This window comes from Taeniopygia guttata, chromosome 1 (assembly GCF_048771995.1).
Source record: "Taeniopygia guttata chromosome 1, bTaeGut7.mat, whole genome shotgun sequence".
In the NCBI taxonomy this organism is placed as follows: Eukaryota; Metazoa; Chordata; class Aves; order Passeriformes; family Estrildidae; genus Taeniopygia; species Taeniopygia guttata.
The window spans coordinates 58,429,217-58,455,611 of NC_133024.1; the positions used below are offsets into that span (position 1 = coordinate 58,429,217).

General features: G+C 41.5%; 1 long non-coding RNA gene across 1 annotated transcript; it reads right to left on the reverse strand.

The window, feature by feature from the left end:
- Window positions 1-18,499: 18,499 nt before the first annotated feature.
- LOC121469920 (uncharacterized) lies at window positions 18,500-22,028 on the reverse strand. The gene is made up of 2 exons (XR_005980246.2): window positions 21,726-22,028; window positions 18,500-20,698 (listed from the first exon to the last, which is right to left on the reverse strand). It is a non-coding gene; the product is annotated as an uncharacterized lncRNA (long non-coding RNA).
- Window positions 22,029-26,395: the final 4,367 nt, after the last annotated feature.

Sequence of the window (26,395 nt, forward strand, 5' to 3'; positions counted from 1 at the left end):
CAGTGGCTCTTGAGGCTCAACTTAGCATGCATGTTCTCAATAGGAGGGCTGTAAGCATCTAAATTTCACAATGCAATATGAGGATTTAAGTTTCCGTTGTGCAACAGCTTTGAAGCCTAGCTGGTTTGAGGGTTGTGGCGGTTTTTGTGGGTTTTTTTTCTTCCTTAGCATCTTCTGGCTGTGAGTTTTCCAGTTGTGTGATAAAATAGGTGGGAGGATTGTGATAATGTCCTCATGGGGCTTTATAGGCTACTGTGAGAGTAACAATTAGAGGCCAAGCCCTTACTCTACTCTCTACAAAACAGAAATGGAGTAAGAGATCTCATTGTTCTGCCTGTCATTCCTTGGTCTCTTCTTAACATTTGTTCATTCGAAAGGAAACCAGAAGCTCCATGTAGAGCTCTAGGTACAGTTTGCTTTTTATATCAGAGTAGCCACAGATTGAAAAGATTCAGTGGTGTCATTTGAGGCAACCTGGGCACATATTCCAAGGTGATGAAACTTGTTTGCACTACCACTGACCTTACTAAAACCATGTCTGCTCCCAGAAGTGTCCATTCTTTGGCGTGTGCTTCATCAGAACATAATTAATGAAAAGAGCAGACAAATCAATTAATGGAGTTAGTTACCTTAAGAAGAAGGGAATGTGCTGTAGGCCAATAAACATATCTGTGATTCTTATTTTATAATCTTCAAAGATAATTTTGGTCTGTGGGTAGAAGATTATTATTTGCTGAAAAAATGATGTTAAAAAAATCTTACTTGGAAATAGTTTATTTGAAATTCAGGGTATTTGTGTGCATGTAAACATCTGTATATTCTTACCATGTTCTTGCTGAGTTAATTTTAATACATGGGGTTATGATTGCATATTTTGGCACCTGGGCACTCCTCCCCCCTCCTTCCCAAGCTTGCTCCAGCCAGTGGCTGTTTCTTTTTCTGTCTATCCCACTTCCTTTTCTCTGGCGCCTTCCAGCTGACAGTGTGTTCTGCTCACCCTGCTCTTACTGACTTACAGCTCCTTTTCCTTGTGATAACAACTGCCTTGGTTCAGATCTAGGTATACTCCCCCTTTTTTTGGCCCATTTTCAGGTAGCTTTGCTGTGCTTTTTCGTGGGAAAAAACAAGAATTTTGTTTTTCAAAAAGATTTTTGAACCTTTGGTGCCAGAACTGAGCTGAATAGGAATGAAGAAAAGTAGCTGGCGAATAAGGAACCAGCAGGTTGGACACACAAAGCAGTCTGTGCTGCCCTTTGGTTTGATGTACCAGTTCTGGAGGGCTCCAGACAATAACCACATGTTTGTATTCTGCTGTTAAAAAAATTTAGTCTGCAGCAGAACTTAATATAGATGGCTGTGTGCAGCATTTTACTGCGGTGATTGGAGAAAAATCACACCTAAACCAGAAAGTGCTCTTATACATAGGCAATTTCTTGTTCTTTCTCCCTCTCTGTATTGGTGCCTTGTCCAGTATTTCCTGGTTGCTGTATCTGGGACCACAACCTGCACATTTTGCCAACTGTTTATTTTTTTTTAGCTCACTGGAGTCTGATCCTGTATATCCTATACCGTTGCCTAATATCTCCATTTGTGACTAGCTCCAAAGCAAAGCTCAGTCTTGGAAAGCTGAGAAACCTGTGTCAGCTTGAGGTTGTTTGAATTCGATTTCAAAAACTTCTTGGCAACTCCAAATGGTTTTCTCTGCTTTTTTTTAACCTTAAGTATGGATGTGCTGGGGTTTCTTGCTGTGCTTCCAAGGGAATATTTTTTCTGGGGTGGAGGTGAGGGCTTGGGTATCTTTGATTTAGTGCTATCTGTTCACAACCCATTTTATGAAGTTTAGAGAGGGCATATTTTCCTTGCATTTGTTCAGCACTTGAGTCATGTGCTGTTTTGCTGCCTGCTCTCTTGTGCCATGCTGCTTTTCCCCAGATGGCACATCACCAAATGCCAATCCATTTATGCTTGGCTGTGACAGAAGACAAGCAGGAACTCCAATTGCTTTCAGCTCCCTACATGCTGCAAGTCACAAAATGATAAGGTTCATTTTCCCAGCCTTCTGGGTGGGATCGTGATGTGGCTGCTTCCTCATCCTGTAGGTTCCAAATTCCCTACATGTTTGTATTATCAGCAGTAAGTAAGGATGCCTGGTGGCTGGCTTTGGGGATGCCAGTTCCTTAAGGGGAAGATTGACAGAGGATCTCCTTCCCTCATCCTCTTCATGACAGGTGACAGATTTTGGAGGTACTGAAATATGATCACATGGCAGATAACTTTTTGGGAGATTCAGATACGCTCTTGTATGTTATTTTTTAACTTCATATCCCACCAGTTTAAAGGATTTCAACCCACTTTTTTCTGTTAATTGGGATGAGTGTAGTGTTTGGAATTATTTTCCTTACTGTATCACAAGTGAACACATGGCCGCAATCACAACCTTCCAGGGATATCATAGGTAAAATCAGTTCACCACAGATGCTGGCTGTGAATGCAGAGTGGAGCAGACCTTCCTTGCTTGTCCATAGTTTACTGTTGTGCCTGCTCTAACCCCAGCGTGGGCTCTCCACCCTGCTGGCATCCCAGTGAATTGATTTACAGCAAATGTAACCTGTACATACTTATTCTGGCCTCTGAGAACTAATAACACATAACATTGTTTAGTTAGCAACCATTTGCATATTGACTACTCTTTTTCTGTGTAAACCTCCCAGATATAAAGTTTTCTTTGAAATTTGACTAGCTCCCTGCTTGACCTGTACCTTTTTGCAATGTTAGTGTCACTAAATGTTTTTTGTTGTTTGTTTTTTTTTTTTTTTCTGAAGTGCAGTATCAGATGCAGTGACACATCTAAAACAAAACAAGATACATCTGGTGTAATGTTTTATCACTCATCATGGCTCCAGATCTTTCTCTGGGAAAACATCTGCAGTTCTGGAAATGAATAGTTAGGTTATTTCTGTCCTGCTAACTGGAAGAGGGCTGGAGTTACGAGGCACTGAGTGGCGGACAGCCTTGCAGCTTAAGCCAGCTTCCCTCTTAAGCAGAAGATCCTACCAAACTGCAACCCACTAAGTTGTGTTTTTATCACATATAACTGAGCATATGTGCTGCATGGCCCAGGGCTCAACAGAGAGGGCTCCTCCAAGCAGGTCAGACAGGGCTGGCATAAGAGCTAAAATAAACCTGTGTGGGCAGCAAAGGTCCAGGACTGAGTCTCTGCCCATTTTTTGCCTTTTTTTTTTTTAATCTATCACTGTCAATAAGAAAGAATAAATTTGAGAATACTCTGGTAGCACAGAGTATTTTTAATTTGCTTACTATTTTCTGAGAGCAACTGTTGAATTCACCACCTCTTGTCACCTGTCATCTATAAATGTGTAATTGAGTTACTATTTATGTGAATCTGCATTTTTCTCTCAAATCTGACAGACATATCATTATGTAAAAAGAGAATTTTATTTAAACCTCATTAGTCTTATTATATATATAAAAAGTAGTATTATGATTACTATTTTTCACTCACAAATATATTGGACTACAGTCCAGCATTCTGCTTCCTGTAGCACTTTATTCTGTTCTTGCTTTGTTATCTTTTTTTTTTTTTTTTCATTTTGGCTTAAAATTACATTTAAAAAACATTTTTTCCCCAAAATATGAACCAATTCAAAATGCCCCATGATTTATTTGAAAATATCTAAACAAATTTCCTCAATTTTGCTCTTGTCCTCTGGTATGTACCATCTGCATACTTGCAGAATTTTGCTGATGTGTGTGATTGTGAAACAAAGCAGCTCACATAAAAAAGATAATTGAGAACTCTATTGGCCCAGCTGTGCTGTGAGACTTGCTGAATGTGAAAAATTCCTCCAAAATACATAAATTGCTTGTTACAATTCATTCAGTTTTATTAATCCTGGTTAATATAGCACTGGTAAGAAAGGGCTGAGCTTCCCAGTTTTAAATCAGTGGATGTTTTCATGCTAACATCAGTAACATTATCATAAACAGTTTTATATGAGACAGTTTCTTTTTAAGCCTTTTTTTTGGCTGGTCACTATTTTAATATATGCTACATATATATTTAATATTTGTCACTGTGCAGTAAAAACTGCTTTAAAACAAAGCAGCAATGCAAATAATGTTTCTTCTATCTATTTCAAATATAGCACCTATGTAACTGAGGATAATACAGCCCTGAGAATAATATTTGCTCATTGGTGACATACCTTGTTTTTGTACCTATTGTGAGGTCTGTTATGAATAAACATTATTAACTTGTTTGGACATTTTTATGCCTGTGTTAAAGGGATGATATCAAATGTCTATGACAAGATCTACAACAAGTGAATAAGTGGTGGAAGTATCTTTGCTCATAAAATGTCCATAATGACCCATCTTTTGTCAGCATCCCAGCCAGGAACAGGCCAGCAATAGGCACAAGGGCTTCTAGTTGCTCCATGCCAAGTTTTGAGGCTATCATCTAGTGAGAGAGAAGTTATATGACACACCTGACTTGCAAAGATTTCCATACTTCCATCTCAAAGGCGCTTGCATTGTGTAAAATAAGATCCAGGCAGAAATTATGCCTTAGTGGTAAAGAGGCTTTTTTTGTTCTACTTGTGTTGTTTTTGCCAGGTATTGATGATGCTTACAAAACTGAACGGAGGCTCGAGTTGGCATCCGCTGCTCCTCTTGTGAGCCAAATGCCCGGGAGCGCAGATGGCCTTTATGACCATTATGGGCTGGAGACACATTCAATGAAAAGTAATTTAAGTTCTTACAGAAAAAGAAAAAGTATATGAATGTGGGTTTGTTCCCAACACGAGACAGTCTGAATCAACAATGGGAATGGGCCAGTTACCAAAGAGTCTGCTGGAGCAAGTTCCCACTGCCAGGGCAGGATCTCCTCTCCCTCTTGGCCATTAGAGGGAGGAAAAAATAACAGACTATAAGAGCCACTAAAATAAGGACCAACACCAAGAATGTACCATGGGTTTAATACCAGCTCCTCCTCTCAAAGTAATTATAGTTGATGCTGCCCAATGGTTACCAATGAATTATCTTTCATTGTTGGCTTTTGTTTGGAGTCAGTAGTTTGGGTTGAACATCAAGACCAGCACACCCTGGTCAGCTTCTCACAGAGAGTAAAACAGGACTGAAGGTGACAGGGAGTGTCATGCTGCTTCAGCCATGGAGACGGGCAGCCAAGTTTGGGCTAGACCAAGGCCCTTTCTACATGTTTGTTTCACATTATATAACCTTTATCCAAAAGTTCACCACAGGACTAATATTAAAGTGAGAAAAGATCAGGCTAACCGAAATACTGGTATTTCTCGTATTATCAACTCCTGCATACTTGGAAATGTGGTATTTGCTAAAAATATATTGGTAAACTCAGAAGTTTTCTTTGAATTTCATGATGTGACCTAGATTTAGGTGATGCAAGTAACCTTTGCGATACCATTTTCACCTAACTCATTTCTACTTATGTGCAAAGGAGATGACACATAATCATCCCTATGGCTCCCCCATACTCATATTTGTAGGGCATTAATTTTTCTTAACAGGAAAATTAACTCAGTATGTGCCTCTGAAGTCTCAAATTCTGTATTACTCCTAAATTTCACTGCTGCATATTTAGGTGTTTCTTCTGCTATGGAATTGAGACATTTGTTGGAAGTCTGGCTCATCACCCCAAAGCCACTGATGTGATGGATGTGATTATGTGTAACTTTCAACGTAGAGGAACCTCCATTTTATTTACAGCGGTGCTCCCTTGGTAAAAAAAATACAAACTTTTCTCTCTAGTATTATTCCTCTTGTTCATCTGTTTGGCTGTGACAATGAGCACTGCTCTCAGGTATTTAGAGTGTCTAAGGCAGAACCTTATTTAATGCAGTGAAAAACTTGAAAAAGTAGTAGGAAACCACATGGAGATCTCTGCAAATGGTCATCAGCAGTTAGGACAAGCTCATGAAGGTTTTGACGCCTTTGCTAGAGCTGTGATGTGCTCTGCTAGAATCACAGCATTTAAGAGAAAAGCTGCTTCCAGAGAAGCTGCTGGATCATTTCTGTGTAGAAGACCCACCCTCACCATCTGTCTTTGCTTTCTAGGGTGCATATTTTGCTATTTTGGACATGTTTAGAACTGCCCCCATCTGGGCAAGGTCCAGGTAGAGATGTAAAGAGAAAGCATGCCAGTGCTCTCTGGCCCAGAGGTAACAGGCCAACTGCTGTGCTTACATCAAGCCACAAATACATCCAGGATCTGTATAAAGCAGGGTGTTTGTTCAATGTTCAGAGGTGCTTAAATATTCAGCCATGAATTAGAGAGACCAGAAAAGCAAGGAAACATTTTCCTCCCTCATTGTTTGTGTGAGATGGAAAAAATTGGCATCTGTGCCCTCCCCACACCACACTGTGTTTCTCCCAGGTTGTTCCCATGTCAGCAGTGCCAGCCACTATTTGTGCTCAAGCTTCCCAACCACAGGGCTACCCAGCTGTGCCTTCAGTGGTGAAGAGGTCGTTAACTGGTCCTCAGATTATCGTCCTTTGCAGGGATCTACAGAAGATCCCTCGTGCCTTTTTTAATCATTGGAGCTAAATCTAGGATATCAAGTACTTCTAGAGTTGGTTTTTTTTCCCCTGAGCTTTCTAAATTAAGCAATGCTGTTAATTTTTCGGGGATCAGATTAAAAGGAGCAATGACCCAAGATGACAATCCAACTCACTCTTTGTGAAGAAAAGATTCCCAGATTTTACAATGCTGAGTTCAGTGTGTGCAGGCTACCTGTGAAACTAGGTCACATCTTCAAGCTGTAACTTAAACTAGGTCGTACTTTCTGACTAGTGAAGAGGGGGAGTATGAGTTTCAAAAGCTCGTAAATTATCATTTCCTGGAAAAGACTCAATGCGATGAAGTGCTATCCAAAAATCAACCAAGCCAGCTTGACACATAAGAGGAAGTTCATAAAACATCACTTTATCTTACTCTGCTTCATGAAAATGGAAATGTATTTCCTTTTCAAAATAATTGGTGGTGCAAACATTGATGCTGCTTGTGGTTTTAGCTGAGTAATTTAAAGTTTTCTGAGCAGGAACATTCAACACAGACTTTTCTGGTTCCATTTCTATAAATTGCATAAATAAGGGGGAGGTTTGCTCTGGCAAGTTTGAAAGACACCTGGGTTTGCAGGGGTCAGAGGAGAAATTTAGAGCTTTCTAAATTCACCAATGAAACATTTTGACATTAATAATCCTCACAATACCATGCAAAGTAGATAGCTTTTGGAAATTATACATGAAAACTAGAATACTCAGTGGGTTCTTTAGACTCAGTAATGGGAGAAGCAGCCTCAGATGCTCCACGCGTCTGTAGAATCAATTGACCAAAACTAACCCTTCTGACAGATTGACATATCTGTGCTGATTCTTGCAAGCATTGATCTCTGCTCAAGAAAGGGTTGATATCTGCAGGTTCTTCTTAACATTCCCAGTGAGTCCTAACTCAGTGTCATAGCAAACAGTAATGGACAGTATTTAGGACCATAAATAATGCACTTGGCCAAAACTATGTGAATACAGAATAACAACTGCAGTGACTGATCTGGCTGAGATTTTTGAAGCTGAACTCAAGGATTTAGCTACTAATTTTCCTGAGAGCTGAGCATTGGAATTCTTTCACTGTCCCAGAAAAACCCAATCCTCTGAATTTTCCTGTTTACTGTGTGGAATGAGAAGTGTACGTACTATAAGGACTGTAGGGAAGAATGACCAATGCTGGGATGGCTGTTGAGAAGAGATAAAACAGAGCCACATTTTCCCCAAATAAGTCCAGCCCCAGTCTGGTGGGCAAAGACTCCATTTGAATCTAACTCTTGCTGACATGCACGACAACACCTCTTCTTTGCTCAGGGGAAAGCCTGCAGCCAGCAGGCTTGAGAATGCATGCCAGGGACTTTTGCTGCCTTCGTTTTCTCTCCTGTGTTGACTGCTTGCTCACATCCTGCTTCTTGTGGCATCTCTGCCACCCTCCTCTGCTCAGCTCAAGGCCCTCCTCTCCTCCATACCCTGTCCCTCTCCCTCTTTCTTAGCTTGCTGTCCCACAGCAACCCCTTTGCCACCCTTCGGAAGCCTGCATCCATTTGGCACTGAAAGTCTTTGCCACAATGATTTGTTTTTTGATTTGCATCTGCTGTGAGTCCTACCTGCCTCCACCAATGCCCAGGGACTGCTTTCTGGTGCCTGTGTAACCCCTTGGCTGGTGAGCTCCTTGGTTAGCCTTTGGTTTCACTGTAATAATTGTGATCAAAGCTAACTATGTTTTACATGGAGCTCAAATAACTTGTCCCAGGGGGTCAGTCAATTAGACAAATGGAGTTTTTTCACCCTTATTTGTACACACTGAAAAGCTTTCCCTGTCTGCAGCACATATAAGACAACACACATTGCTCCAAGGGAGGTGGGAGTTATTCATCTTCCTCTCTTCTTCCCCAGCATCAGTGCACTGATTAAGACAACTAAGAACTTTTATCCTCTCAGGGTCCTTCTATCTCTTGTGTTTAAGGAGATGTTGGCCCCACTTCTCCAGTGGCTGTGCCTGGAAAGACCTTTCCTCCTTTCTTATTTTGTGTCTAAAATCTAAATACTCTAAGATCAAAGCAGACTTCTATTTCCTATCAGTCTTCTCCTCACCCCAAAACACCCAAGATCCCCAAGTGAGATGTAACATAAAGGGACCAGATTTAGGGACCTTTTAGAGACACATCTCATTGGCAGCTGCCTCTAACAAGCAAGGGGTAGATACTGAGATATTTGCAGTTTCTGATTTGGCCTGTAGCAAAGCCAAAGGAAATATCTGCATTAACCAGGATCTATGCTGCTTATTGCACTCTGAGCCAGCATCTACAGCACTTAAACTGCACCAGATATCAGCCACTGGCAGACTGGAGTCGTATAACACAGCAAGGCAGCTGCACTACCTAGAATTTCCTTTTCATTTGAAATACATCATAAAAAATCTGAAGCAGGAAATGGGTTACCTGGTAAAATTTCAAATGGTGCTCTTATCTGGTATAACCTCAGTGCATGCTAGAATTCATCACCTGCCCTCTAGTCCTGGAAATCAGTTCAATTGTGTCAAGCTGTTATTCATTTAATTTCTCATAGTAAAGGTGCAGACATTTGCACTCCACTCTATTTCCTTCTCTGTGAATTATTTCTCCAAAATGCCACTTTCACCTAGGAGCTGAAATTCTCATAATGCCAATGCAAATTAGGCAGTAGGGTTATGGTGAAATACATACATACATATATATATATGTTCTTAAATGTTTTCTAGTTATGCATTCACAAATGAAAATTCTTGCTTCTGAACTAACTGTTAATTTTGTTTTTCTGGAACATAAGCAGCATGAATAGCTCCAAGAAAATTCTTGTGCTGGCTGATAAAACACATCCCTAAGAAATGTTTTAAGCATTATGATGGCAAAGAAACACTACCATTATGCCTAGAAAAGATGGACTGCCACTAGTAGGGCACAATGGTCCTTAGCCTTTGAAGTGCCAGTCATGTGAGGATTAGGTTTCTGAGACATTTTAAAATCCCACTTTAAATCTTTATGGTACCACAGTGGTCCAGGCAGACCTGTTTGTTCCTGGAGGGTGCAGCTTTCAGTATCAGTGGCAAATCCCAGGTTTCTGGGGGTCACCCACAGATGCCTTCCAGGAGCAGCTTCCAGGAGCAGCTGCACATGTTGCACATCTTCCAGAAGACGGGAGTCCAGAGGGAGACATCACCTCTTTCAGTGTCAAAAGGAGTAAGGAGGGCTCAGAAGATGCTGTGGGTTCCCCGTGGTCAGTAGACATGTCTTTGGGTGGTCTGAAGCAAGGTCCTGGTCTGTGCCAAAGGGTATGGCTGTGCTACTGAATAAAAGACTTAAGTTTGAGCACAGGCAGGACGAAAGCACAGGCAGGATGAAAGCTTAAACACAGGATCCTGTGCTTTGTGTGCTGTTTGGCTGTGGCTCTGCTGTTTGCTGCTGCAGCCCTGCTCTGCACTGGGCAGAGCTGACTGCAGGATGGCCTGGAGCCCACCTGCAGACTTGGCCTCACACTCATCCCTGGACTTCTGTGGCCTGAAGGACTCAGGAGAAGCAACTTGTGGTCATCCTGGCCTGGAATCTGATGGTGCCTCAGAAGGAAAGCCTTTGGATTTAAACAAAAAATAAAAAAAACAAACAAAAACTGACAAAACACATGAACTAGAGGTGGAAATTACAAAAGAGATGTGAAGAATTAAAGCAGCCTCACAGGGAAGGTTTCTGGCTGCTCATCTGAAGGTTCAGATTAGTGGGTGTCAGGTGAAATCAGCTGGCAGTTTCCGTGTTACTTGGGGGTTGGAGGAGCAAGGACATGTCCCCATAGCTCCAGCAGCTGTAGCAGGGGCTGCCTACCTTTCCCTCCTGCTCTGTGGTTGGAGATGTGCTGAGCAGAATCCAGCAAGGCAGAAAGATTAAGAACTTAGCTTTCCTTGCTGGGCATATAAATGAGGAAGAAGAGCTGACTGTAAACCAAAAGAGTTGAAGTAGCCTCTAGAATCCCCCTTGGCAGGCTCTGGTTGATTTGACTTTTTGCCACCATGTAACACAGCTGAAAGAGCTTTCCAAGTCAGCAGCTGGGCTGCTATCTGCTCAATTTGCTTGACAGAAAATCAAAACATTTTTGAACAAAACTGAAAATTTTCTCATGCAAAATTGCTTTTTTTTTTTTTTTTCTTGTGAGGACAATGTTATTTTCCCACTGAAATAATTCCATCCATCTCTGTGTTGTTGGTGCAAGGCTGACACAATAAATTGTGAAGCAAGAACTCTGTGTGGAGTGAATCTCTTGAGGATGTGTAAGTCCAAAGAGTCATGACTATTCAAGCTCTTTTGCTCTTTTTTGCCTTTCACACTGGTTTCAACCATACTTCCCTCTGTCATGTTCTCACAATGTCTTTATCTTCTTTCCTGACAGCCTGTCTTCTCTCCCCTTTCCTATATCCTCTTCTGACATTTGAGCTTGGCATTTCCCTGTTCAACCAGGCTGGCCCCTCCTGCTGTATCAATGGCATATGTGCTCTGTCCTGCCCATTGGGGTGCACTATTATTGTGCTCCAAAGTGGTTTTTCACAGCCAACTCTCCTGGGGTCTCTGAACAACCTCCCACAAGTTCCTGCCTACTGCTGCCCTGAAAAAAAAGTTGTCCACTCTCCTTCCATTCATAATAAATTTTTGCACCATTTGTCTTCTGCACTTCACTAAGGGTCATAGGCTCTACCAACTCATGGTCCCAACAGCCAAGGGTGTCAGTCATCACATGCTTGGATATAGTCATTCCTTGTTCCCAAGCAGTGTAACTGGCTGAACACCTCCCTAGATGTTCAGCCTGTTAAAATTGCTCTCAACACATCCTAGAAATCTCCTGGCTTGCCTGAGCCCCACGGCAGATGCTGGAGTGGGTAAACACCACCTTGAGAACCAGAGCTTTAGACAAGAGAATTCATACAGTTGTTTAAAGAAGGCACCACCTCTTCTTTGAATCTTGACATTTCTATTGTAACTTCCAATCTGTAGCAGATGCCTAAGGTAGCATCCCCCTGGCTGACCCTGGGCCTTCAACATTAATTAATAAGAACAGTAATTCTCTACATTACTTCAACAGTAATGTAGAGAAGAGAAACTTGAAAATGTATCCGTATCAAACAGTGCCAAACAATGCATTCTTGTCACCAGAAAGCAACTGGATACAACATTTTTTATTGATAACCAATTCAAATAAAAGACTGCATGCGGAAATAATACATGCAAGCCACTGAAGAGTCTGCAGATGAGAAAGATAATGATTTGTTCTTGAGCGTACACCAATTCAATAATGAAATTTTGATTCCTTTGATTCCATTGAGTATGAACTCAAGTCAGGTTGGCAAACACACATACCCTGAATTTAATCAAGCCTTTTACTCTTTGCAAAGCAGTAAATGATATGCTTGGTAAGCAGAGTAGGCAGATCTGTGTGCTGATCTTTCTGCAATGTGTGATGTGTGCCATGCACAACTGGGCTGTGGTCACTGTTGCCAAACTCCTTTGAGTAAGAGAATGGAGCATATCAATTTACAGAAATAAAGAGAGCACATCAGACCTCTTTCTGTATCCTTGGGAAAACATTAAAAGTTTAGCATCTAATGATGGCAAGAAGAAAAATGTAGAGCAGAACAATGTTAGCTGGAGAAAGCTAATCTGAAAAGAGAATCATTACCCAGAACATAGCTAAGGTAAAGAATCACAGTGGGAATCTGGAGATCTCCAAATTAAATGGGCTTGTTTTTGGCCCCTGTCCAATTCTAGGTCTTCCCTAGAGAGATGTTAAGGAGTGGTACCTTATCTGGAAATGTAACAGAGTAAACTGCCTTCCCATCACGCAGCTGTGCAGAAAAAAAAAGAGAGAGCGCAGAGACAGGAGATGCACAGGAATGTGTCTGTCAAAGAAACTTTGGGATTGTACAGCTGAACTTCAGAGACAACCAGCCCCTGCTAATTTCTGAAGCTTTAAAAGCCTAAACATCTTTAAAAATCTGTGCAAAAAAAGAAATTGTTTTATTTTGCCCTCCAGCCTGAGCTCAGTGTTGTCTGCCTGTCTGTATTCTTCAGTTCCTGCCTGCAACAGTAAGTGTCATCACTTCTTCTATCTCTGAATATTCTGTCTTATTGTCCTTGCTTACTCTGGTGGATCCAGGACTACAGTGTCTGCACAAGACTCAAGGATTTAGTGCCGCGTCTCCAAGGAAGTCAGAGAAGGAGCTGCAAGGGCTTGACCTTCTGATCTCATAGTGTACTGAAATCATGCAGGATTACTGAATAATAAGCCTTGAGAAGTTATGTTAATCATGACTAAACACAACCATGATCAATGATCGCACTGCTCAGTTCAGGTACAAATTATTATTTAACGTTTACCTGGAAGCAGATTGACTGGTGTCCTGTCTCCTTGTACAGTCCCTTCTTGGCCAGAGTGCTCCTGCATGTTTCAAGAACTGCCCAATCCCTTGTTATGATTCAGGGAGTTGATTTCTTGCTTACAACTGACCATGATGCAGCTGTAATGGTGATGACTGCAATGCACAAATATCACTGGTAAGGGCAGCACTTTTCTGTCAGCCTGTAATTAGCCCTTAACCTTGTATAACTCTTTCTATGGGTATCTTTTTAGAAAAGTGTCATTGAATATCTAATATTCTTTCAAGGTTGGATCAGATTCTCAGAGGGATTTTGAGCACCCAACTCTTAGCCAAATGTACATATAATTACACCTAAAACCTATGAAGTTTGTTGTGGCATTCAGAAAAAGTTAAGGCAATGCCTGAGACCCAGAGGTGGTGTTGTTTATGGTTTGGAAGGCTTGTTCTGATGGGGCTGGAGCTTATTTTAGGCCCTCCTTTTCCTTACAGCAATGTGTTGAAATAATTAACCCCAGCAGTGGTGGAAGTGTGGATCACAGTGAGAAAGCCTGTATCCATCGGGGGAAAGTAATTTATGCAAATTCCATTAGAAAACTTGTCCCAAAAGTTTGCAGTCTTATATTGCATGTAATCCATTTGGATGTCATGTTGGTAAAATATTAAGCTCTTCCCCCTTACAGAAATGAAAACACTGCATTTCTACCTTACTCTTACTTTCCATGTTTTTCAAAACACAAACACTCACAAGAAATATTCAGCCATCCATCTGTCTTGATAGGATTTACATCCATCAGGGAGATGGCACAGGCATTCCCAGAAACAGGCACTGTTCTGCACCACATGCTGCTGAAGTCTGGGATACCACAGCAGAGAAGTGATCAGCTACAGGAACCTGGATAGAGAATTTCAGGCTTTGAGTCCCTATCACCACCTCTCAAGCGACAGCAAAGCTGATGCCCTAAAATCACCTGCCACATGGATATGTGTGCACGCACATCCATGTGTAACATTTGTACCTTACTTGTATCTGAAATTTAACATATGTGGAGTTTAAGCGGTGCCCAAAAGATGGCACTGTTTATTTGTGCTTTTTTCATTCTTAATTGCATACCCTCTTCTAGGCTGGCATATCATCTGACAAAATTAAGACAGGACTTATGTACTCTAGAGAAAAGCAGTACAAATCAAACTATTGCTGCAGCATGGCCTTTCCTATAACCTTTACTGTGCAATATTTTAATGGAAATGGGCATATTGATACTGTGTAGAACTATAACTACAAAGCAGTTGCCCTTTTATTTCCATCTAGCATTTTCACCATGGAAGTTTCAAACTCATACATTTCATTTAATACCTGGTGAATGAAGAACGTGCTTCAGTCATTTCAAAAGAGAAAGAATTATTGACAAGAGGTGGATTAGAACCTGAGTGGTGCCTTGAAGGTCCCTGAAAATTAGCCTCTACATCTCTGCCTGTGCAGTAATCATTGTCTGCATGCACTGAAAAAAAACCCAACAAATGCCAAATAGCATGACAGCCAAATTACAGTGAATCAGTTGCCCACGTTTCTGTTGAAACAGCTAAATCCCAAGTCCTACCTTAACAGCTTGCTGCAGCCATAGAACAAGAGCAAATGTGGAAATACAGTTTACCTTGCAGCAATGAATTTAGTGAAAGGTTTGCTGGTAATCATAGCAAATGACAACATTAATCCCCATATCAGCTGTCAGGCTTCTCCAGGCCTTTAAAACTAGAAGGTGTGCCAAACAAGCTGTAATAACAAAACTAGTATTACTAATACCTATGATAATGCCTTATTTTATTAAATCAGAGCTCTTTGCAATCTCAGCATGCAAGTCACTTCACCTGGGGCTGACATCAGCCATTTTCAAGGTAACAAACTTCAGGTGTCAGAATACCTGACAGATGGCTGTGATGGCATTTGACACCACATTTTCACAATCCAGCTCAATCCAATCCAATCCAATCCAATCCAATCCAATCCAATCCAATCCAATCCAATCCAATCCAATCCAATCCAATCCAATCCAATCCAATCCAATCCAATCCAATCCAATCCATGTTACTTGTGGCTGCTGTATGAAACCAGAGGGTACCAACCAGTGATGGCCCAATAGGAAGAAAAACTCCATTGCCTCCATCCCTTGCCAGAACCTCCCTTAGGCCTGGTACCTCCTGCAGTGGATATAGCTGCTCAATGGGGATACAGACAGAGAAAATCTGCCTTGATGCTGCTCTCCAAGCTGCAGAGCACCAGTCCAGGAATCAGCTGAACAAATTCCCCTCAGACGTAAATCTTGAGGCTTGACAGGTCTAAGTGGGTCATAGCTACAGCTGCACAAACATTTTCTGGTCTCTCAGACCTCCATGGAGCTTCAGTGGGAGCAACCTCCCTGTCCAAAACATATTTTTTCATCATCTGTGTCCTCTTCTGCACTCTCCTGTCCATGATATTTCCTCCTTGTCCTTGCTTCTGACTCCACACTTGCTCAATGCTATGTGTATGTGGATTTTAAAGAAGTGTGGTGAGCTCAGATGTGCAGAACTAAGACACTTGGCTGCTTAATACCAGCCTCCTCTGAAGCAGTGTGTGATCAGAGAGATGGCTTGTGCTCTGGTGATTGCCTTATTGGATGGGCCTTGATTTCCGAGGTCAGGAGCCCATCAGACTGTGGGGGAAGTAGAAGATTAAAGGCAGTAAAAAGAGGCAGGTTAACTTAAATTCCACCTCTCTTTTGACTGGAGGGCTTGTGACCAGCTCTGAGATGAGACTGCCTGAGTGAAGCTTGCTTCTGAGTTCCTCCTCAGCATGAAGAAGTTTGAGACCCTGCTTCCTCAGGAAGAGTCCTATCCATCAAGAAATGAATTAGATGCAACTACCCTCCTGAAAAGCCTTTAAAAAAGGAGATATTCAAGGATATAGCTCTCATCCACAGAAACTGTGAGCTCACTCCGGCAGCTCAATGAACCCCAGACTCTGGGTCCTAGAAGCCATGTCAGCAAACAGAAAATACAAGTCTGATTATTCAGGCTTTAGTTCCAAGGGTGTTTGTATTGCATGTGTTTGGTTTTGGGCATCTGTTTTGTTTTCCTTGTTTGTTTTAACCAGGTTTTTCTAACCAGATGTTCCTGGTCTGTCCCACAATGCTTACAACCATTGAGGAGGTGCCCAGCTTTCGCAAAGAGCCACCAATGCTTTGTTATTTGTACTTTCAATTAAATACAGAGATGATGCCAAAAGAGTTGAAGTTTGGGTTACACCAGGATGCTCAGTTACTAACTGCCTACAATCATGAGTGGCAAAATTTGTGCTCATAATAATGACCATTGTTTTTGAGAATTTACTTCCACACAGAGTTATAATAAAAATGATATATTAGTCAATTTATTCTTGTGTTGAGAAAATAATTTGCCATTGAGGAAAAATAGGTTCCTTTTTTTGGGGATAGGGATGGATATTTTTTGTTTCAATGACAGTTTCAAGAATCATATGGGTACTGGAAATAAAACCTAATAAATTTTTTTCTTTTTTCTTCTTATATCTTCACTGCAATAATAAGGCATTGGAACTCATAAATTAGCTAGCAATTTTGATGATGCTGCTAGAGGTAGATACAGCTTGCTCTTCAGCCATCCCAGCTCTGCAGAACTGAAAACAGTAAGCATTTGATTGTGTCAGTAATTTGAGCTGATAGATCTTGGAGGGTACATACGGGCAAATTTTCGAAGTAATGCAGGGACCCGGAGCCGCAGAATTCAGTGCTGCCGGGAAGTGAATGTCAGTACTGAAAACTTCGGCCACAGGCAGCAGATCCGTGCAGCAGCGCGGTGGCATTTTAAAATCACCCAAATCACCGCTATTTAAGGAGGTGTTTTTCTTGGAATGATTGTTTCAAGGGTTGGTGTAACTAGGCAGCTATGAGCTGCCTGCATACACAGCAGGATGTGTAAAGGTGGCAGGATGTGTAAAGGTGGCTCTGGCACTGCTCCCATCCCTGTGCCTGCAAGAGGGTGAATTTCCCTACCCAGAGGCAGCTTCCCCAAGGCAGACCTGGGAGCTCAGTATGGGGAAGATTTGTGGAGGTGGCTGATTTTGGAGCTAGATACATGCACGGGCAGACTAGCTTGCTGGCAGTGGGTAGCAGCAGAGGAAAAACAAGAAGGGATGTTTGCCTCGGGAAATGCAAGCCCCAGGAGCTGGCATCTGCCCGCTCCCACCCCTGCAGCACGGCTTCCTCAGCTCTCCCAACTGCTGCCTTGTTCTTTTGGAGCCTCCTCTCATCACCCCAGAGCCTGGAGGTGGCAGCAGGGCTGGGACAGTGGTGGTGTGTCTTTGACCTTGCTGCTTCATGACAAGGACCTTGATTCCTGTTTAAACACCTCCCACCGAGAAGCACTGTTGCTTGACAGGCTAAATTATATTTAAACACAGATTCTCAGCTGGTCTCTTTTCTTCATGCAAGTGACAAAGGCACACAGTGCAAATAGCTTGATATATTATCTGACTCTAAACTTAAGTCTTGTCACAGGCATTGCCAAGCCTGAAAGGAGGGGTGTCTCACTCTGGGTTAGGTTTGGTACATAGGCTGGACACAGGAACATGGCCAGCACACATGAATTTGAGGCAGGGCTGGTGTGTGGTTTGCCGCATGTAGTCAGTTTTTACTTGGCACTGCCTTCTTTAGAGTATGTGCTTCAGTGACTCACCTTGTAAATCAGCTGTGGTCATAAACTGCTTCCCAATGAAATCCATCTTTTTTTTGGGTTACCACGCCATAGGGGCGTATAAGGTGCTCTCTATCCAATCCATGCTTCATTTTCAGACAAGTCTTCTCTCCTTCTTTTTTTTGAGAGTGTCTTTCTCCTCTGATACCAGATTCTAAAAGGATTGTTTTATGTCATGTCTACCCTCTCCAAATAAACAGTGGTACTCACAGGACTGCCCAGCTCCCTCCTGCAAGAACTGCCTCCCAGGGAAGGGGAGAGCAAGGTGTAAGACCTGTGCTGAGACCTCCACCAATGTCCTAGTGGCTGTCTGGCAGTAAGAAGTTACAAAAATCCCTCACCTGACCCCATCCCTGTTGAGAACATTAATCTCATGAAAATGCATCCGATTTTCAAGCACCAGGGCCTCAGGCATCCAAAAATTTCTGCTAAATCTGGATTACAAAGATAAGGTAAAGAAGAAGAAAAATAAGGAGGCATTAGACTGCCTTCTCTCTCTCTCTTTGCTATTTAGCTACTATTTAACACTTTAATCCTCCTGAGGCTTTTTTTTTTTCTTTTTACTATAATTCTTTAATATGGTCTGCACTGTTTATAATCATTCTCCTTTCTCACAGGTTTAGGCTACCATTTAAGCTCCTTTTTTCCACCTTAATTACCTGGTTAACTGTAGTCTCTCAGGAACCATAGACATATGAGAGAGCAAGCCCTTATTATGAGGCTGTCTTCTTGCCCAGGAAAAGCTACTCACTGCAGTCTGTTTTTAAAAGCTTTATTCAGCAGGTGAAACTTAATTGCCTAAGTCAAGAAACTGCTACCATTTCCTTTTGGATATTAGAATGCAGTAGAATGGAAGTCCGTGTCAGGAAAATTTTCTTTGAAAATTTTGCAAGATTGGTGTTTTGTACCTTCAGTACATTTTCAACCAGCAAGTAGTCCCAGCTGCTTGGCCTCTATGCTTCTGCTCCTAGGCCTGGAAGCAATCCTCATCTCCAACAAGCACTTATGTGATCTTGTATAATCTCTTAGCTGAACAGCTGGGATAAATTTATCCAGGAAGGAACAGAGCAGACCATTGTCCTGGAAGCCTGGAGACAAAGAGGAGAATTGGCAGCAGTCAGCAGCGTGATGGTGAGGCTGCTATGTGAATCCTCTGGCTCAGGTTGCAATAATAGAATCTGGTCCTCTTAGGTGCTAAAGCCTCTGATTTGTGAGAGCTTTGGTGAATATTCACAGCAGTGATGTAAGGAGGAAGAATCCCAGAATGTTCCAGCATAAGACACTATGTTCAGCATCTGCTGAGCGAGCTATTATTTGTTGTTTTGTTTATTGGCTTTCTTTAAATCATGCTTTGGTAAGTCTTCATGGGATGCAGCTGTGCCTATCATTGCAGAGTCGTGGGCAGGAGTAGGCAGTGCTTTTCTGCAAAAACAACAGAAATGAGCCTAATAACCACAAAATACCTCCTAGAGCAAATAACTCACAGAAATTTCCATTCCAGAATAATATTTTGAAGTAACTGGAGATCATTTCCTATAATGATCATCACCTTTTCTGATGCTCAGAATGACTCAGAACCAGCTGCAAGGCTTCTGTGGTACTGCAAACACTTGAAAATGTATCTTTTGCACAAGCAGCCACTACGCAGTCACAAAATGACTTGAACACTCTCAGCATCTCTTCCTGTGATCCAGCCTTCGCTGCTCAGAAGGTATTTGTTGCTAAGGACTCAATGTTTGACAGTCCAGGACTTGAAGGGCTTCTGTTGCTGTGTTGTTAATGTTATCTTTAGCACCCATGCCCACATCCAGAAAGACACTCCGGCACTTCAGATGCCACACAGGTCTAACTGAGGCATGAGCAATGTGCCTAAACCTCCTCAGAAGTGAAGACTCCAGTGCTTGCGCTATTGCCTGGCTTTGGCAGTCCTGGTTGTGTCCATTTTCAGAGATGCTATATATTGAGCTGAGTGTGAGATTAGTCTGAAGTTCCTGTGGGATCCACAAAGGCTTTCTAGACTTAAACTACTGAGCAGTCAGGTTTGGTATATTTCTTTGTAGCACACTTAACTCACATTGGGAAGATTGATTTCCATTTAAAGCAGAGAAACCAGTGCTACATCTTTGTTTACCGAACTCACAGGATGGTGAGCCATCAAATAAGCTTTTGTTCAGGTGAAAGGGAAAGTGACATCCACCTTCTGTAACTGACTAAGGTGGTAAAATCATGTTTCTGGTGTCCTCATCTAAAAAGGAGTTGTACATTCTTCTCCCACAATCCAGGGTACCATAAGAAGTTTTGTGTTTGGAGTAAACAGGAGAAATATGAAAACTGGATCATTTTGAAACTGAAACAAAAAGAATTGTGAGACCAGAGGGATCCTTTGCAAAATCACGTTATCATAAGGGCATTCACTGGCAAGTGCTTCTTCCCTCATGGCCAAAATAGTTAATGTATTTTATTGTAAGAGTATGTAACATAAAATTAATACTCAGGAACATGGCTATTCCCTCAGCAAGTGAACTCTGTAGACATTAGGCTTTACAGTTTTTTCCATTCTATGAATCTCCCATTCCTTTCTGGATGATGGTCAATTTTCCAGAGAGGAAAGAGCAATGTTGTCCGTGTGGTGGTTATGGGCTCTCCCTGCAGCGGATGTGAGCTGCTGTTGGATACAGTTCTCTGGTCTGTGATCCCCTTGGTGAATTCTGTGATGTTTCAGGCACGCTGTGCCTGGCTGGGAGGGAGGGCTTCTCTGCTCAGGACCAGCAGCTATGAATGCATGGTGTTAATGCACCAGGTCAGCACTGCACCATTCACAGCTGGTTTGGGATTTTATCTTCCATGAGTGTACCTTGTAGCCAGCTATCGCTTGATGTCCCTTCTGCTATCCTTGGTTAATGCACTAGATTTTTGGCCTGTTAAGGAATTTGTAGATTCCTTAATTCTTGTAAACTCCAGGGAGAAAAAAAAAAAAAAAAAAAAAAAAAAAAAGGTCCTTCATTATTCAATGTTTGTACAATGCCTTGAAAATATAAAATGGTGCACAAATGATGAGTGCTATTTACTTCAGAGGTAATTTGTCAACATTTTCTTTAATTTGGGAGCCTTTGGGTTTAGCTGTTCATTTGCTTAATTGCATCTCAGGCTTCCAGTTAAAAATGCTACACACACAGCAGTTACACCATGCCTCAGGAAGAAAACATCAGAGATGATGCTACTGACTCACCAGCCACAATGCCTTCTCCACTCATGTTCTGTATGCCTCCCTCCATTTAGCCTCCTGTCCTCAGTTCTTCCCACCATCTCCCACAGGTATAGCTTATACAATTATTGGTATCACAGATTTACAAAATAATAATAATAATAATATTAACAACAACATCTTCTCTCACATGACTTATTCCTCTACCTACTCATTTTGTGTCTCCTTGGTGCTTTTTGTAATTATCTCTGCCACATCCTTGGATAAGCATTTGCCTCATTAAGAATATGCTGTAAATGATGTGGTTTTGATAAATTAAGCAATATTCAGAAAAAAAATTCAATATTCTGTAGATTTCCATTAAGTTACAGTTATAGTGACACAATTTGCTGTGCTACAGTTCACACTGAGTTAGCCTTGTTTTCATTAAAAACCTCATTATTTAGAGATTTATAACTCATTTATAGAAATTTGCCCTAGGGTGAAACTTGACTCTGGTTTTAGCTCAGAAAAACTTTAAAAAAAAGTAATTCACTTTGCATTTTGTGACTTTTTAAAGAAAATTATTTCACCCATTTTAAGTTTTTTGTGTTGTGGAACTAAAAATAGCCTCAATTTCAGAAATGTGATATTAGTTATAGTTAATTATTAGTTATAGTTATAGATATTAGTTATAGATATCAATTAACAATAATTGATGTTCATACAAATTCTACTTATGTAGAGAAGGTAGCTCTTAAGGGTGAAGACAAGAATGGAATTGGGGTATTTACTCACAAGTAAATGACTCTTCCACTTGTGGCAGGTGAATAGGATTTATTGTTCCTACTGTACTATGCTTCCCTCTGGAATATTGCAGGAAACACAGAAAAAAATCAAGGTATGGTGGTTCACACATTGCTTGCCATGATGGTTTCTCATAGCTTTTCCTGGAGATTTGGGTCACTGTCTGCACTAATTAGTGCCTTTGCCACTCTTCATTCCTTCAGTCTTATTTAGATAATTGAAAAGGAGAGAGAAGTTTTGAACCAGGAACAGCCAACTGTTAAGGAATGATCAGGCTCAGAGTGTCTGGGCTGTTCTGGTAGGCAGCTTACAAACACAGAAATAGGCACAGTATGAATATCAAGGCTATAAATGCCAGCTCAGAGATAAGTGTGATGCAAGAATATTTTTGGGATCATGACTTCATTTAACAGTGTTCTGTTCTGTCTGGTATAGAGTAGCTGGTTCACAGGGATTTACAGACCTTCTTCCTGCAGAGCCTCAAGGCACTCCAGCAGGGGAGTTTTAGATCCTGATGTACTGAAGCAGTGACAAGATTGTGAGGTCAAATATTAATATTCTTACTTAGTGCAATTCATTGATACTGCAAATTCTTCTGAGTGCCCCAAGTCTCTTGAGAGAATTTGCTCATCTTTGGGGATCTGAACTGGAGCCAATTTAGAAAAGTCCAAGTTTTCATTCTGGCCTTTTCCTAGCCTCACCTATATTATACCAAAAATAGTTCTGTAGTGTTTCATATTCATTTGTTGACTGTAGTTTCAGAGCCTGCCATACATAATGCTTAATATTATGTATGCAGCAGACTCAGGGTATGCTTGTTTGAGGACACACATTCAGCTAATTTGAGCTCACAAATGAGAGTTTTGTGTTCCCACTTGGGTGGGTAAGGTCATTTGTGCACAACAAAATTAGACCACTAATTATAGAGACTATCTTAAAATTTGGTAAAAGGCACGTTTTCCCCAGGCAAAGAACTCACTGGTCTCTGTGAGTTTTGAACATTCAACTTGCAGGAGAAAGCTGATCCCACACAATATAAGACCTTACTGCTTTTTTATATCAAGTATAAAATATAGGACCTGCAGTTTTACCATCTTCCATATTCCCAGGCCTGTAAGAACAAAAATAAAAAGACTTAACATTTTGCATAGATGCAGTAACTAATCCTAAGGACTGTGTCTTTGAGTTCCTAATACACTCTGGCCAGCTTTTTTTTGGGTTAGAAGAGCTCAAAACAGCCTTGTCAGCCGAAATTGAGGAGGAATTAGTTATCTTAGCAAATAATGGGAATGTCTTGCCTCCATCTGTGTAGCAGATTAATGCTACCCAAATGGAATGGACTTGGAGATTGTGAGGAGAAGTAATGCTTGAGACTGAAATTTCAGTAATGAAATTTTTAGAAATAGTCGTTCGCCAGGAAGTTTTTCTATGTACATGTGTGGTATAAAAGAAACACTGATAGCATTAGGTATAAACTTGATTTCAGTGCTATATAAACAGTAGTAAAACAGCTTTTTCTGAAACCAGAGCAAGGAGTAGATTGCTTTTAAGTAGTGTTTGGGATTGATGCTAGGGGAAAGAAATACTCAAATGAAAATTATTGATGCAATGAAGAGAAATTCAGATATTATTTTCTATCTCAGCCTATTTTTCAGGCAAAGTTAGAAGACAACATTCTCTGGGCAAGTGAACACTAACTGTATATTTGGGGTTCAGCTTTCAAACAGGAATTTTCTTTCTCTACCCATTCCCACTGAAGTTAATGCCTTTGTTTTGCTGAAAGCCATTGACTTAAGGGTAACACACCTGTGATGTTAAAGACCCTGACAAATACTGCTTTTCAGGGATGGAAATTCAGTTTTATGAAGATGTGTAGGAATATAATTCACTCCAATCACCTGCATTTTTCTGAGGATCTGAACTAGACTACCTATCTGTACATGTAAATTATTAACTACAAATATTGTGCCACCTGAAAAAAGGAAGCAATGTCTACTTGTTTTAAAGGATAGTTCTAAGGGGAGAAAAGAAGCAGCAATATCTAAAGTAGGCAGATATAAGGAAATTGTCTGAATATGGCTTCAACAGCCCAATTTCTAGGGCCATTCAAAGCCCACTGTGCTCACAGGAAGAAAATGCCGGACATCTAAGCAACAAAAAGAAAGCAAACATAGAAAAAAAAGGTTTGTCTTCTTTCAGTGCTATCATTAAGATTTTCTAGTTAATTTAATTAGAGGCATGCAACAATGAGCTATTTTTAAGAACTGGATCGGCACTGTTTCAGTGAACCTGTAGGGACTTGGGCAACTGCATTAGTAACTTATCTTTCCTATGGGCTTTGTAATGGAGTGACTCGGCTCCTGATCAGAAGAAAACAGTGAAGATTGTCACCTTTGTCATAGGAAGACAGCTTTGGAAAGGCAAACCTCTGCAAGGCAAACACTGTAATTAAGATGGATGCACAGCAGCCCTCTGTTTCTGCAGGCAGCGGCAAGGAAGGACCAAAGAATTCCTCCCAGCACCCACACTTCTCATGCAAAATAAATCAACAGAGCTTAGGAAGCGAAGTTCCTGATAAATCCTCTGGATAAGACGTCTGCCTCACATGAACCATAGGCCAGCTTTGTGCATAGCACAGTGTTAAAGCAGAGCTGCCTCTTCAGCAGGGTGGCCTGCCTCAGCAGCCTGCTCCTCTCAGGTCTCACGGTCACAGATGGGAAATAATTACAGTTGAAGAAGCTGCTACAAGTCTTCCTAATGTGTATAAACCCATCTGTGGATACACTGTAATCTCCATACATACCAAAACAGATCATGTGTGGGAATTTCCGTAGTATGTTCCCAACAGCCTGTTTTTAGGAAGAGAAAGTAAGAGTATTGCAGAATCCCTGAATCCCCCTGCTAGCACAGCTGCTTCAAGCACGCACTGGAGGGCAGCTGCGGTTTTGGCATCTTCTTTCCCTTTGATGTGACCCATACCAATCACACAGATCTGGAATGTGTCTGGCTCTTAGGGGCACTGCACGGGGGAGAGCAATACATTTGGATGGGCTCCTTCCACTGAGGATGGTGGGTGCTCTTACTGAGGCAGCAGTGCTGCCCTCTTTGCACTCCCTGCGCTCTGTGGGGCTGGCTCACCATCCAGGTTTGACAGCTCCACCTGACAGCCAGAGGTGGCTGGAATTCTCTTTACTTTTCTAAGCAGAGAGAGTGCCCTCCCATGCCACCCCCTGCTCAGGGCAGCTCTGCTCAGCAGAAGGAGCATAACACAAGAGGGAGATGACAGTGGAAGAATTGAGGCATCTGAGAGTCAGACAATACAGGACTGAGTAGGGTTGTATTTTTTTTTTTTTCTGAGTAGGCAGGAAATTGATGATTTTTTTAAAGATTATTTTCAGTTGTTGGTCTGGATGAGGAAATGGGGCAAGATAGATTACCAGGCAGATGTTGCATGATTTGCTGACAAAAAAGAATGTTTTCTGATATAGTCCTAATTAAAGACTTGGCAGCAAATTGCTTATTAGATGAGAAATGAGATGCCTCAGACGGAAGGCAAAACACCTTGTCATATTTCTCCAATGTGTCAAAATACAGAGCAGTGACTGAGTGTCTAAGCTCTGTTGTGCAGCTGATCACAGTTTGTTCCAAAGAGACAATATTTTCCTTGTCATGGGAGAACTCTTTCAAAGACTGTGTGCCACAAAACTTTCTAACTGATAGGACATACGGAGGATCCCCTTGTAGCACATGCCTTGCAATGACTCAGCTGGGAATGAATCTCCTGGTGAAGATGACATCGTGTCCATCTGCCACATGGGACTTGTGACAGCAACAGTGCTGTGTAATACTTTCTCCTGCGTGTGTCTTAATGTCCTCTCACCCAACACAGGAGGGCGGATTCCAGCAGAATTGAGTAAAAAAAAAAAAAAAAAGGTGGAAAGGAAAGTGTATGAGCAAGGTTTTGAAGGGAATTGCAGATCAGTTAAGAGTAACTAAGCAAAGTATTGTTCTGCTAAATTATTGTGAAAGCCTGAAAGCTGAGTCAGTATGATTATAACAGCCGAATATTGCAAAACAATTAGTATGATAGATAAAAATCAAATGTATATATCGGATAACAAGACCAACATGCTTGGAGTTGCTGGGGCAAGGAATAATGCCTGGGGGATGACATGGGGTCCTGGACCCTGGGACAAGGGAGCCCTCAAAGGGTGGGCAGGGATAGTCAGGTCATCAGAGTGCCCAGGGTCTAGGCAGGGATTTAAAGCTGGCTCTGAGCAAAGCAGAGACAAGACAATGTAGTTGTTCTTGTACCTCTCCCTGTCACCACCCACATATATGCTTTATCCTCACATGTGTAAATATTTGCCTGAGAAGCAGCAATGTCATTATAGTTAAGACTATTTTGGTCTGATCCTGTCACAGGGAGACTGTTTAACCCATACAATTGCAAAAAGCAGATGAAGCTGTTGATCAGCCTCTCTAAGATGTCACTGAGCCAAGCTGTACCATCTGCATTTAGTCCTGCTGACTTCTCTTACGAATCTTTCTCTTCAAACCGCTCCTCATCCTGGTACTTTTTGCCTGTGTGCTTACTGGTTGTTGACATTTTTGGCAGTGATAGTCATCTCTGTTGCAGGGATTTGCTTTTACTAGACAAG